The following is a 15000-nucleotide window of genomic DNA, read 5'->3' as shown; positions in this document are numbered from 1 at the left end:
CTAATTTGTAGTGCAATGGTTAAGTTGCAGAGTGTGGTTGAACTTGGTTAGGAGACTTGGTGCCTCTTTCCGTGTCCTACTGATGATAAGGATGGCTTGATACCATTTTCTAAGCCCAGTATATTGAGAAAAGAAGTAAGTGAAGAAGAAGTGTTGAGTCGAAAGTGGTTCTCCAATTTCTCTCCACTTGCTAAAATTGCAAAGTCTCCATTATAGCATAGAAGAGAGCGTTAAAGTCGGGGATGGAAGAGGATGAAAATGGGAAGTTTACTTATAGAGAGAAGTGAGAAATGCCCAGTGTTCACACACCGCTGTCTGACCATAGAATACATTTAAATATTTCCTCTAGAAAAGAGCTATGTATGTGTGCCTCAGTGGCCTAATGGATAAGGCACTGGCCTCCTAAGCCAGGTATTGTGGGTTCAAGTCCCATCTGAGGTGATAACAAAAATCCACCCTCTTTCTTTCCAGAAAATTAGGTAGATTTATTACATGCTTCCTCTCAGAAGTTTATGAGGGATTAGGTACTTTGAAACGGTCCCATTTTACTTGTGTACACTTCACAGTCATGTTAGTGTTCTGAAACTGCCAAGTAGATTTTTAAATGCCTATTTTTGTGAGATGCATTTTCGACCGTCCAGAACATATTCCTTTGGAAAAAATGATATGAATTGGATTGGTGTGAATCTTGTTTCTAGAGGTGGTGACAGGCTTTCAGCTACTTGAATAGGTCAAGCCAGGATTCATAAAACTTATACAACCTATGTGAGTGTGAAAAATTAGCATATGCAGGAAGGAGCAATTTGTACTACTTTTAAAACAGTTTCACTCCACGTCTGGAAACGTCCAGAGCTATGTAGAGCATACAAATGAGCTTTAAACTCATGAGGAAAGAGGTTTGTATGGAAAAAGGAAAACAAAAGCATATCGTACTCATAAAATTCTCAATATATAGATTCCAAAAAAGTGCTTCCAGCGAAAAGAGCTGAAAGAACACTATGGGATGTAAACCTGAATACCTTTCAATAATATGTTCTCCATCCATGCATACCACCTACATGATAAAAATCATGTCAGGTGGACGGATGACTGCGTGGCCTAATGGATAAGTGGTCTGACTTCGGATCAGAAGATTGAGGGTTCGAGTTCCTTCGTGGTCGTTTTTGGCCAATGGTCACACAATCTGCTTTACATTCAGAGTGGAAAAAGTATTTTCCAATACTCTTGTAGTCCTCACTTTCTCAGTACTAATCATTAATAAAGTGGAGTACATACTGTAAACTCATTCAGGTTGCATCTTCAGTCTAACTACTTGTGCATTTTAGTGGCATTAAAAAGTGCTTCTATGCCGACGCACTGAATATGTAATAGGTTTGCAGAATTTTGACGTGACAGAATGGGTTTTTAGCTTAAGTGTGTGTAGAAGAACTGCAAGGTGTGTGCCTATGTGTGCATAGAGTGCTACATGTGTAAAATCTGTATGATTTGGGCAGTTAAAGTGCTGATTTTGCCTCTGAGTAAGAAAAGTACTACACAAAATGTATAAAGGATCGGCACATTGGCTGCCTTTGCTGATGCCCCCGTTGCCTAATTTGTAGTGCAATGGTTAAGTTGCAGAGTGTGGTTGAACTTGGTTAGGCGACTTAGTGCCTCTTTCCGTGTCCTACTGATGATAAGGATGGCTTGATACCATTTTCTAAGCCCAGTATATTGAGAAAAGAAGTAAGTGAAGAAGAAGTGTGGAGTCGAAAGTGGTTCTCCAATTTCTCTCCACTTGCTAAAATTGCAAAGTCTCCATTATAGCATAGAAGAGAGCGTTAAAGTCGGGGATGGAAGAGGATGAAAATGGGAAGTTTACTTATAGAGAGAAGTGAGAAATGCCCTGTGTGCACACACCGGTGTCTGACCATAGAATACATTTAAATAATGCCTCTAGAAAAGAGCTATGCATGTGTGCCTCAGTGGCCTAATGGATAAGGCACTGGCCTCCTAAGCCAGGGATTGTGGGTTCTGGTCCCATCTGAGGTGATAACAAAAATCCTCCCTCTTTCTTTTCCAGAATATTAGGTAGATTTATTACATGCTTCCTCTCAGAAGTTTATGAGGGATTAGGTACTTTGAAACGGTCCCATTTTACTTGTGTCCACTTCACAGTCATGTTAGTGTTCTGAAACTGCCAAGTAGATTTTTAAATGCCTATTTTTGTGAGATGCATTTTCGACCGGCCAGAACATATTCCTTTGGAAAAAATGATATGAATTGGATTGGTGTGAATCTTGTTTCTAGATGTGGTGACAGGCTTTCAGCTACTTGAATAGGTCAAGCCAGGATTCATAAAACTTATACAACCTATGTGAGTGTGAAAAATTAGCATATGCAGGAAGGAGCAATTTGTACTACTTTCAAAACAGTTTCACTCCACGTCTGGAAACGTCCAGAGCTATGTAGAGCATACAAATGAGCTTTAAACTCATGAGGAAAGAGGTTTGTATGGAAAAAGGAAAACAAAAGCATATCGTACTCATAAAATTCTCAATATATAGATTCCAAAAAAGTGCTTCCAGCGAAAAGAGCTGAAAGAACACTATGGGATGTAAACCTGAATACCTTTCAATAATATGTTCTCCATCCATGCATACCACCTACATGATAAAAATCATCTCAGGTGGACGGATGACCGCGTGGCCTAATGGATAAGGCGTCTGACTTCGGATCAGAAGATTGAGGGTTCGAGTCCCTTCGTGGTCGTTTTTGGCCAATGGTCACACAATCTGCTTTACATTCAGAGTGGAAAAAGTATTTTCCAATACTCTTGTAGTCCTCACTTTCTCAGTACTAATCATTAATAAAGTGGAGTACATACTGTAAACTCATTCAGGTTGCATCTTCAGTCTAACTACTTGTGCATTTTAGTGGCATTAAAAAGTGCTTCTATGCCGACGCACTTAATATGTAATAGGTTTGCAGAATTTTGACGTGACAGAATGGGTTTTTAGCTTAAGTGTGTGTAGAAGAACTGCAAGGTGTGTGCCTATGTGTGCATAGAGTGCTACATGTGTAAAATCTGTATGATTTGGGCAGTTAAAGTGCTGATTTTGCCTCTGAGTAAGAAAAGTACTACACAAAATGTATAAAGGATCGGCACATTGGCTGCCTTTGCTGATGCCCCCGTTGCCTAATTTGTAGTGCAATGGTTAAGTTGCAGAGTGTGGTTGAACTTGGTTAGGCGACTTAGTGCCTCTTTTCGTGTCCTACTGATGATAAGGATGGCTTGATACCATTTTCTAAGCCCAGTATATTGAGAAAAGAAGTAAGTGAAGAAGAAGTGTGGAGTCGAAAGTGGTTCTCCAATTTCTCTCCACTTGCTAAAATTGCAAAGTCTCCATTATAGCATAGAAGAGAGCGTTAAAGTCGGGGATGGAAGAGGATGAAAATGGGAAGTTTACTTATAGAGAGAAGTGAGAAATGCCCTGTGTGCACACACCAGTGTCTGACCATAGAATACATTTAAATAATGCCTCTAGAAAAGAGCTATGCATGTGTGCCTCAGTGGCCTAATGGATAAGGCACTGGCCTCCTAAGCCAGGGATTGTGGGTTTGAGTCCCATCTGAGGTGATAACAAAAATCCTCCCTCTTTCTTTTCAAGAAAATTAGGTAGATTTATTACATGCTTCCTCTCGGAAGTTTATGAGGGATTAGGTACTTTGAAACTGTCCCATTTTACTTGTGTACACTTCACAGTCATGTTAGTGTTCTGAAACTGCAAAGTATATTTTTAAATGCCTATTTTTGTGAGATGCATTTTCGACCGGCCAGAACATATTCCTTTGGAAAAAATGATTTGAATTGGATTGGTGTGAATCTTGTTTCTAGAGGTGGTGACAGGCTTTCAGCTATTTGAATAGGTCAAGCCAGGATTCATAAAACTTATACAACCTATGTGAGTGTGAAAAATTAGCATATGCAGGAAGGAGCAATTTGTACTACTTTCAAAACAGTTTCACTCCACGTCTGGAAACGTCCAGAGCTATGTAGAGCATACAATTGAGCTTTAAACTCATGAGGAAAGAGGTTTGTATGGAAAAAGGAAAACAAAAGCATATCGTACTCATAAAATTCTCAATATATAGATTCCAAAAAAGTGCTTCCAGCGAAAAGAGCTGAAAGAACACCATGGGATGTAAACCTGAATACCTTTCAATAATATGTTCTCCATCCATGCATACCACCTACATGATAAAAATCATCTCAGGTGGACGGATGACCGCGTGGCCTAATGGATAAGGCGTCTGACTTCGGATCAGAAGATTGAGGGTTCGAGTCCCTCCGTGGTCGTTTTTGGCCAATGGTCACACAATCTGCTTTACATTCAGAGTGGAAATGTCTTTTCCAATACTCTTGTAGTCCTCACTTTCTCATTACTAATCATTAATAAAGTGGAGTACATACTGTAAACTCATTCAGGTTGCATCTTCAGTCTAACTACTTGTGCATTTTAGTGGCATTAAAAAGTGCTTCTATGCCGACGCACTGAATATGTAATAGGTTTGCAGAATTTTGACGTGACAGAATGGGTTTTTAGCTTAAGTGTGTGTAGAAGAACTGCAAGGTGTGTGCCTATGTGTGCATAGAGTGCTACATGTGTAAAATCTGTATGATTTGGGCAGTTAAAGTGCTGATTTTGCCTCCGAGTAAGAAAAGTACTACACAAAATGTATAAAGGATCGGCACATTGGCTGCCTTTGCTGATGCCCCCTTTTCCTAATTTGTAGTGCAATGGTTAAGTTGCAGAGTGTGGTTGAACTTGGTTAGGAGACTTGGTTCCTCTTTCCGTATCCTACTGATGATAAGGATGGCTTGATACCATTTTCTAAGCCCAGTATATTGAGAAAAGAAGTAAGTGAAGAAGAAGTGTGGAGTCGAAAGTGGTTCTCCAATTTCTCTCCACTTGCTAAAATTGCAAAGTCTCCATTATAGCATAGAAGAGAGCGTTAAAGTCCGGGATGGAAGAGGATGAAAATGGGAAGTTTACTTATAGAGAGAAGTGAGAAATGCCCAGTGTTCACACACCGCTGTCTGACCATAGAATACATTTAAATATTGCCTCTAGAAAAGAGCTATGCATGTGTGCCTCAGTGGCCTAAAGGATAAGGCACTGGCCTCCTAAGCCAGGGATTGTGGGTTTAAGTCCCATCTGAGGTGATAACAAAAATCCACCCTCTTTCTTTTCCAGAAAATTAGGTAGATTTATTACATGCTTCCTCTCAGAAGTTTATGAGGGATTAGGTACTTTGAAACGGTCCCATTTTACTTGTGTACACTTCACAGTCATGTTAGTGTTCTGAAACTGCCAAGTAGATTTTTAAATGCCTATTTTTGTGAGATGCATTTTCGACCGGCCAGAACATATTTCTTTGGAAAAAATGATATGAATTGGATTGGTGTGAATCTTGTTTCTAGAGGTGGTGACAGGCTTTCAGCTACTTGAATAGGTCAAGCCAGGATTCATAAAACTTATACAACCTATGTGAGTGTGAAAAATTAGCATATGCAGGAAGGAGCAATTTGTACTACTTTCAAAACAGTTTCACTCCACGTCTGGAAACGTCCAGAGCTATGTAGAGCATACAAATGAGCTTTAAACTCATGAGGAAAGAGGTTTGTATGGAAAAAGGAAAACAAAAGCATATCGTACTCATAAAATTCTCAATATATAGATTCCAAAAAAGTGCTTCCAGCAAAAGAGCTGAAAGAACACTATGGGATGTAAACCTGAATACCTTTCAATAATATGTTCTCCATCCATGCATACCACCTACATGATAAAAATCATCTAAGGTGGACGGATGACCGCGTGGCCTAATGGATAAGGCGTCTGACTTCGGATCAGAAGATTGAGGGTTCGAGTCCCTTCATGGTCGTTTTTGGCCAATGGTCACACAATCTGCTTTACATTCAGAGTGGAAAAAGTATTTTCCAATACTCTTGTAGTCCTCACTTTCTCAGTACTAATCATTAATAAAGTGGAGTACATACTGTAAACTCATTCAGGTTGCATCTTCAGTCTAACTACTTGTGCATTTTAGTGGCATTAAAAAGTGCTTCTATGCCGATGCACTGAATATGTAATAGGTTTGCAGAATTTTGACGTGACAGAATGGGTTTTTAGCTTAAGTGTGTGTAGAAGAACTGCAAGGTGTGTGCCTATGTGTGCATAGAGTGCTACATGTGTAAAATCTGTATGATTTGGGCAGTTAAAGTGCTGATTTTGCCTCTGAGTAAGAAAAGTACTACACAAAATTTATAAAGGATCGGCACATTGGCTGCCTTTGCTGATGCCCCCGTTGCCTAATTTGTAGTGCAATGGTTAAGTTGCAGAGTGTGGTTGAACTTGGTTAGGCGACTTAGTGCCTCTTTCCGTGTCCTACTGATGATAAGGATGGCTTGATACCATTTTCTAAGCCCAGTATATTGAGAAAAGAAGTAAGTGAAGAAGAAGTGTGGAGTCGAAAGTGGTTCTCCAATTTCTCTCCACTTGCTAAAATTGCAAAGTCTCCATTATAGCATAGAAGAGAGCGTTAAAGTCGGGCATGGAAGAGGATGAAAATGGGAAGTTTACTTATAGAGAGAAGTGAGAAATGCCCTGTGTGCACACACCGGTGTCTGACCATAGAATACATTTAAATAATGCCCCTAGAAAAGAGCTATGCATGTGTGCCTCAGTGGCCTAATGGATAAGGCACTGGCCTCCTAAGCCAGGGATTGTGGGTTCTGGTCCCATCTGAGGTGATAACAAAAATCCTCCCTCTTTCTTTTCCAGAATATTAGGTAGATTTATTACATGCTTCCTCTCAGAAGTTTATGAGGGATTAGGTACTTTGAAACGGTCCCATTTTACTTGTGTACACTTCACAGTCATGTTAGTGTTCTGAAACTGCAAAGTAGATTTTTAAATGCCTATTTTTGTGAGATGCATTTTCGACCGGCCAGAACATATTCCTTTGGAAAAAATGATTTGAATTGGATTGGTGTGAATCTTGTTTCTAGAGGTGGTGACAGGCTTTCAGCTACTTGAATAGGTCAAGCCAGGATACATAAAACGTATACAACTTATGTGAGTGTGAAAAATGAGCATATGCAGGAAGGAGCAATTTGTCCTACTTTCAAAACAGTTTTACTCCACGTCTGGAAACTTCCAGAGCTATGTAGAGAATACAAATGAGCTTTAAACTCATGAGGAAAGAGGTTTGTATGGAAAAAGGAAAACAAAAGCATATCGTACTCATAAAATTCTCAATATATAGATTCCAAAAAAGTGCTTCCAGCGAAAAGAGCTGAAAGAACACTATGGGATGTAAACCTGAATACCTTTCAATAATATGTTCTCCATCCATGCATACCACCTACATGATAAAAATCACCTCAGGTGGCCGGATGAGCGTGTGGCCTAATGGATAAGGCGTCTGACTTCGGATCAGAAGATTGAGGGTTCGAGTCCTTTCGTGGTCGTTTTTGGCCAATGGTCACACAATCTGCTTTACATTCAGAGTGGAAAAAGTCTTTTCCAATACTCTTGTAGTCCTCACTTTCTCATTACTAATCATTAATAAAGTGGAGTACATACTGTAAACTCATTCAGGTTGCATCTTCAGTCTAACTACTTGTGCATTTTAGTGGCATTAAAAAGTGCTTCTATGCCGACGCACTGAATATGTAATAGGTTTGCAGAATTTTGACGTGACAGAATGGGTTTTTAGCTTAAGTGTGTGTAGAAGAACTGCAAGGTGTGTGCCTATGTGTGCATGGAGTGCTACATGTGTAAAATCTGTATGATTTGGGCAGTTAAAGGGCTGATTTTGCCTCCGAGTAAGAAAAGTACTACACAAAATGTATAAAGGATCGGCACATTGGCTGCCTCTGCTGATGCCCCCGTTGCCTAATTTGTAGTGCAATGGTTAAGTTGCAGAGTGTGGTTGAACTTGGTTAGGAGATTTGGTGCCTCTTTCCGTGTCCTACTGATGATAAGGATGGCTTGATACCATTTTCTAAGCCCAGTATATTGAGAAAAGAAGTAAGTGAAGAAGAAGTGTGGAGTCGAAAGTGGTTCTCCAATTTCTCTCCACTTGCTAAAATTGCAAAGTCTCCATTATAGCATAGAAGAGAGCGTTAAAGTCGGGGATGGAAGAGGATGAAAATGGGAAGTTTACTTATAGAGAGAAGTGAGAAATGCCCTGTGTGCACACACCTGTGTCTGACCATAGAATACATTTAAATAATGCCTCTAGAAAAGAGCTACGTATGTGTGCCTCAGTGGCTTAATGGATAAAGCACTGGCCTCCTAAGCCAGGGATTGTGGGTTCGGGTCCCATCTGAGGTGATAACAAAAATCCTCCCTCTTTCTTTTCCAGAATATTAGGTAGATTTATTACATGCTTCCTCTCAGAAGTTTATGAGGGATTAGGTACTTTGAAACGGTCCCATTTTACTTGTGTACACTTCACAGTCATGTTAGTGTTCTGAAACTGCAAAGTAGATTTTTAAATGCCTATTTTTGTGAGATGCATTTTCGACCGGCCAGAACATATTCCTTTGCAAAAAATGATTTGAATTGGATTGGTGTGAATCTTGTTTCTAGAGGTGGTGACAGGCTTTCAGCTACTTGAATAGGTCAAGCCAGGATACATAAAACGTATACAACTTATGTGAGTGTGAAAAATTAGCATATGCAGGAAGGAGCAATTTGTCCTACTTTCAAAACAGTTTCACTCCACGTCTGGAAACTTCCAGAGCTATGTAGAGAATACAAATGAGCTTTAAACTCATGAGGAAAGAGGTTTGTATGCAAAAAGGAAAACAAAAGCATATCGTACTCATAAAATACTCAATATATAGATTCCAAAAAAGTGCTTCCAGCGAAAAGAGCTAAGAGAACACTATGGGATGTAAACCTGAATACCTTTCAATAATATGTTCTCCATCCATGCATACCACCTACATGATAAAAATCATCTCAGGTGGACGGATGAGCGCGTGGCCTAATGGATAAGGCGTCTGACTTCGGATCAGAAGATTGAGGGTTCGAGTCCCTTCGTGGTTGTTTTTGGCCAATGGTCACAGAATCTGCTTTACATTCAGAGTGGAAAAAGTATTTTCCAATACTCTTGTAGTCCTCACTTTCTCATTACTAATCATTAATAAAGTGGAGTACATACTGTAAACTCATTCAGGTTGCATCTTCAGTCTAACTACTTGTGCATTTTAGTGGCATTAAAAAGTGCTTCTATGCCGACGCACTGAATATGTAATAGGTTTGCAGAATTTTGACGTGACAGAATGGGTTTTTAGCTAAAGTGTGTGTAGAAGAACTGCAAGGTGTGTGCCTATGTGTGCATAGAGTGGTACATGTGTAAAATCTGTAAGATTTGGTCAGTTAAAGTGCTGATTTTGCCTCAGAGTAAGAAAAGTACTACACAAAATGTATAAAGGATCGGCACATTGGCTGCCTTTGCTGATGCCCCCATTGCCTAATTTGTAGTGCAATGGTTAAGTTGCAGAGTGTGGTTGAACTTGGTTAGGAGACTTAGTGCCTCTTTCCGTGTCCTACTGATGATAAGGATGGCTTGATACCATTTTCTAAGCCCAGTATATTGAGAAAAGAAGTAAGTGAAGAAGAAGTCTGGAGTCGAAAGTGGTTCTCCAATTTCTCTCCACTTGCTAAAATTGCAAAGTCTCCATTATAGCATAGAAGAGAGCATTAAAGTCGGGGATGGAAGAGGATGAAAATGGGAAGTTTACTTATAGAGAGAAATGAGAAATACCCTGTGTGCACACACCGGTGTCTGACCATAGAATACATTTAAATAATGCCTCTAGAAAAGAGCTATGCATGTGTGCCTCAGTGGCCTAATGGATAAGGCACTAGCCACCTAAGCCAGGGATTGTGGGTTCGAGTCCCATCTGAGGTGATAACAAAAATCCTCCCTCTTTCTTTTCCAGAAAATTAGGTAGATTTATTACATGCTTCCTCTCGGAAGTTTATGAGGGATTAGGTACTTTGAAACTGTCCCATTTTACTTGTGTACACTTCACAGTCATGTTAGTGTTCTGAAACTGCAAAGTAGATTTTTAAATGCCTATTTTTGTGAGATGCATTTTCGACCGGCCAGAACATATTCTTTTGGAAAAAATGATTTGAATTGGATTGGTGTGAATCTTGTTTCTAGAGGTGGTGACAGGCTTTCAGATACTTGAATAGGTCAAGCCAGGATTCATAAAACTTATACAACCTATGTGAGTGTGAAAAATTAGCATATGCAGGAAGGAGCAATTTGTACTACTTTCAAAACAGTTTCACTCCACGTCTGGAAACGTCCAGAGCTATGTAGAGCATACAAATGAGCTTTAAACTCATGAGGAAAGAGGTTTGTATGCAAAAAGGAAAACAAAAGCATATCATACTCATAAAATTCTCAATATATAGATTCCAAAAAAGTGCTTCCAGCGAAAAGAGCTGAAAGAACACTATGGGATGTAAACCTGAATACCTTTCAATAATATGTTCTCCATCCATGCATACCACCTACATGATAAAAATCATCTCAGGTGAACGGATGACCGCGTGGCCTAATGGATAAGGCTTCTGACTTCGGATCAGAAGATTGAGGGTTTGAGTCCCTTCATGGTCGTTTTTGGCCAATGGTCACACAATCTGCTTTACATTCAGAGTGGAAAAAGTCTTTTCCAATACTCTTGTAGTCCTCACTTTCTCATTACTAATCATTAATAAAGTGGAGTGCATACTGTAAACTCATTCAGGTTGCATCTTCAGTCTAACTACTTGTGCATTTTAGTGGCATTAAAAAGTGCTTCTATGCCGATGCACTGAATATGTAATAGGTTTGCAGAATTTTGACGTGACAGAATGGGTTTTTAGCTTAAGTGTGTGTAGAAGAACTGCAAGGTGTGTGCCTATGTGTGCATAGAGTGGTACATGTGTAAAATCGGTATGATTTGGGCAGTTAAAGTGCTGATTTTGCCTCCGAGTAAGAAAAGTACTACACAAAATGTATAAAGGATCGGCACATTGGCTGCCTTTGCTGATGCCCCCGTTGCCTAATTTGTAGTGCAATGGTTAAGTTGCAGAGTGTGGTTGAACTTGGTTAGGAGACTTAGTGCCTCTTTCCGTGTCCTACTGATGATAAGGATGGCTTGATACCATTTTCTAAGCCCAGTATATTGAGAAAAGAAGTAAGTGAAGAAGAAGTGTGGAGTCGAAAGTGGTTCTCCAATTTCTCTCCACTTGCTAAAATTGCAAAGTCTCCATTATAGCATAGAAGAGAGCGTTAAAGTTGGGGATGGAAGAGGATGAAAATTGGAAGTTTACTTATAGAGAGAAGTGAGAAATGCCCTGTGTGCACACACCGGTGTCTGACCATAGAATACATTTAAATAATGCCTCTAGAAAAGATCTATGCATGTGTGCCTCAGTGACCTAATGGATAAGGCACTGGCCTCCTAAGCCAGGGATTGTGGGTTCGGGTCCCATCTGAGGTGATAACAAAAATCCTCCCTCTTTCTTTTCCAGAATATTAGGTAGATTTATTACATGCTTCCTCTCAGAAGTTTATGAGGGATTAGGTACTTTGAAACGGTCCCATTTTACTTGTGTACACTTCACAGTCATGTTAGTGTTCTGAAACTGCAAAGTAGATTTTTAAATGCCTATTTTTGTGAGATGCATTTTCGACCGGCCAGAACATATTCCTTTGGAAAAAATGATTTGAATTGGATTGGTGTGAATCTTGTTTCTAGAGGTGGTGACAGGCTTTCAGCTACTTGAATAGGTCAAGCCAGGATACATAAAACGTATACAACTTATGTGAGTGTGAAAAATTAGCATATGCAGGAAGGAGCAATTTGTCCTACTTTCAAAACAGTTTCACTCCACGTCTGGAAACGACCAGAGCTATGTAGAGCATACAAATGAGCTTTAAACTCATGAGGAAAGAGGTTTGTATGGAAAAAGGAAAACAAAAGCATATCGTATTCATAAAATTCTCAATATATAGATTCCAAAAAAGTGCTTCCAGCGAAAAGAGCTGAAAGAACACTATGGGATGTAAACCTGAATACCTTTCAATAAAATGTTCTCCATCCATGCATACCACCTACAAGATAAAAATCATCTCAGGTGGACGGATAACCGCGTAGCCTAATGGATAAGGCGTCTGACTTCGGATCAGAAGATTGAGGGTTGGAGTCCCTTCGTGGTCGTTTTTGGCCAATGGTCACACAATCTGCTTTACATTCAGAGTGGAAAAAGTATTTTCCAATACTCTTGTAGTCCTCACTTTCTCATTACTAATCATTAATAAAGTGGAGTACATACTGTAAACTCATTCAGGTTGCATCTTCAGTCTAACTACTTGTGCATTTTAGTGGCATTAAAAAGTGCTTCTATGCCGACGCACTGAATATGTAATAGGTTTGCAGAATTTTGACGTGACAGAATGGGTTTTTAGCTTAAGTGTGTGTAGAAGAACTGCAAGGTGTGTGCCTATGTGTGCATAGAGTGGTACATGTGTAAAATCTGTATGATTTGGGCAGTTAAAGTGCTGATTCTGCCTCCGAGTAAGAAAAGTACTACACAAAATGTATAAAGGATCGGCACATTGGCTGCCTTTGCTGATGCCCCCGTTGCCTAATTTGTAGTGCAATGGTTAAGTTGCAGAGTGTGGTTGAACTTGGTTAGGAGACTTAGTGCCTCTTTCCGTGTCCTACTGATGATAAGGATGGCTTGATACCATTTTCTAAGCCCAGTATATATTCGAAAAGAAGTAAGTGCAGAAGAAGTGTGGAGTCGAAAGTGGTTCTCCAATTTCTCTCCACTTGCTAAAATTGCAAAGTCTCCATTATAGCATAGAAGAGAGTGTTAAAGTCGGGGATGGAAGAGGATGAAAATGGGAAGTTTACTTATAGAGAGAAGTGAGAAATGCCCTGTGTGCACACACCGGTGTCTGACCATAGAATACATTTAAATAATGCCTCTAAAAAAGAGCTATGCATGTGTGTCTCAGTGGCCTAATGGATAAGGCACTGGCCTCCAAAGCCAGGGATTGTGGGTTCGAGTCCCATCTGAGTTGATAACTAAAATCCTCCCTCTTTCTTTTCCAGAAAATTAGGTAGATTTATTACATGCTTCCTCTCGGAAGTTTATGAGGGATTAGGTACTTTGAAACTGTCCCATTTTACTTGTGTACACTTCACAGTCATGTTAGTGTTCTGAAACTGCAAAGTAGATTTTTAAATGCCTATTTTTGTGAGATGCATTTTCGACCGGCCAGAACATATTCTTTTGGAAAAAATGATTTGAATTGGATTGGTGTGAATCTTGTTTCTAGAGGTGGTGACAGGCTTTCAGCTACTTGAATAGGTCAAGCCAGGATTCATAAAACGTATACAAACTTTGTGAGTGTGAAAAATTAGCATATGCAGGAAGGAGCAATTTGTACTACTTTCAAAACAGTTTTAATCCACGTCTGGAAACGTCCAGAGCTATGTAGAGCATACAAATGAGCTTTAAACTCATGAGGAAAGAGGTTTGTATGCAAAAAGGAAAACAAAAGCATATCGTACTCATAAAATTCTCAATATATAGATTCCAAAAAAGTGCTTCCAGCGAAAAGAGCTGAAAGAACACTATGGGATGTAAACCTGAATACCTTTCAATAATATGTTCTCCATCCATGCATACCACCTACATGATAAAAATCATCTCAGGTGAACGGATGACCGCGTGGCCTAATGGATAAGGCGTCTGACTTCGGATCAGAAGATTGAGGGTTCGAGTCCCTTCGTGGTCGTTTTTGGCCAATGGTCACACAATCTGCTTTACATTCAGAGTGGAAAAAGTCTTTTCCAATACTCTTGTAGTCCTCACTTTCTCAGTACTAATCATTAATAAAGTGGAGTACATACTGTAAACTCATTCAGGTTGCATCTTCAGTCTAACTACTTGTGCATTTTAGTGGCATTAAAAAGTGCTTCTATGCCGATGCACTGAATATGTAATAGGTTTGCAGAATTTTGACGTGACAGAATGGGTTTTTAGCTTAAGTGTGTGTAGAAGAACTGCAAGGTGTGTGCCTATGTGTGCATAGAGTGGTACATGTGTAAAATCTGTATGATTTGGGCAGTTAAAGTGCTGATTTTGCCTCCGAGTAAGAAAAGTACTACACAAAATGTATAAAGGATCGGCACATTGGCTGCCTTTGCTGATGCCCCCATTGCCTAATTTGTAGTGCAATGGTTAAGTTGCAAAGTGTGGTTGAACTTGGTTAGGAGACTTAGTGCCTCTTTCCGTGTCCTACTGATGATAAGGATGGCTTGATACCATTTTCTAAGCCCAGTATATTGAGAAAAGAAGTAAGTGAAGAAGAAGTGTGGAGTCGAAAGTGGTTCTCCAATTTCTCTCCACTTGCTAAAATTGCAAAGTCTCCATTATAGCATAGAAGAGAGCGTTAAAGTCGGGGATGGAAGAGGATGAAAATGGGAAGTTTACTTATAGAGAGAAGTGAGAAATGCCCTGTGTGCACACACCGGTGTCTGACCATAGAATACATTTAAATAATGCCTCTAGAAAAGAGCTATGCATGTGTGCCTCAGTGGCCAAATGGATAAGGCCCTGGCCTCCTAAGCCAGGGATTGTGGGTTCGAGTCCCATCTGAGGTGATAACAAAAATCCTCCCTCTTTCTTTTCCAGAAAATTAGGTAGATTTATTACATGCTTCCTCTCAGAAGTTTATGAGGGATTAGGTACTTTGAAACTGTCCCATTTTACTTGTGTACACTTCACAGTCATGTTAGTGTTCTGAAACTGCAAAGTAGATTTTTAAATGCCTATTTTTGTGAGATGCATTTTCGACCGGCCAGAACATATTCTTTTGGAAAAAATGATTTGAATTGGATTGGTGTGAATCTTGTTTCTAGAGGTGGTGACA

General features: G+C 39.7%; 5 non-coding genes across 5 annotated transcripts; all 5 read left to right on the top strand.

Annotated features, from left to right (window-relative positions):
- The first annotated feature begins 368 nt into the window (after window positions 1-368).
- Window positions 369-441, top strand: TRNAR-CCU (transfer RNA arginine (anticodon CCU)). The gene has a single exon. It is a non-coding gene; the product is annotated as a tRNA-Arg (tRNA).
- Window positions 442-2675: 2234 nt separating this feature from the next.
- On the top strand, window positions 2676-2748 carry TRNAR-UCG (transfer RNA arginine (anticodon UCG)). The gene has a single exon. It is a non-coding gene; the product is annotated as a tRNA-Arg (tRNA).
- A 795-nt stretch (window positions 2749-3543) lies between these two features.
- TRNAR-CCU (transfer RNA arginine (anticodon CCU)) lies at window positions 3544-3616 on the top strand. Its single transcript has one exon. It is a non-coding gene; the product is annotated as a tRNA-Arg (tRNA).
- Window positions 3617-4263: 647 nt separating this feature from the next.
- Window positions 4264-4336, top strand: TRNAR-UCG (transfer RNA arginine (anticodon UCG)). Its single transcript has one exon. It is a non-coding gene; the product is annotated as a tRNA-Arg (tRNA).
- A 9454-nt stretch (window positions 4337-13790) lies between these two features.
- On the top strand, window positions 13791-13863 carry TRNAR-UCG (transfer RNA arginine (anticodon UCG)). The gene has a single exon. It is a non-coding gene; the product is annotated as a tRNA-Arg (tRNA).
- The last annotated feature ends 1137 nt before the right edge of the window (window positions 13864-15000 follow it).

The sequence above is a fragment of the Triturus cristatus genome, chromosome 4_1 (genome assembly GCF_964204655.1).
Source record: "Triturus cristatus chromosome 4_1, aTriCri1.1, whole genome shotgun sequence".
NCBI lineage: Eukaryota > Metazoa > Chordata > Amphibia > Caudata > Salamandridae > Triturus > Triturus cristatus.
This window is presented reverse-complemented; position numbering and strand designations above follow the sequence as displayed.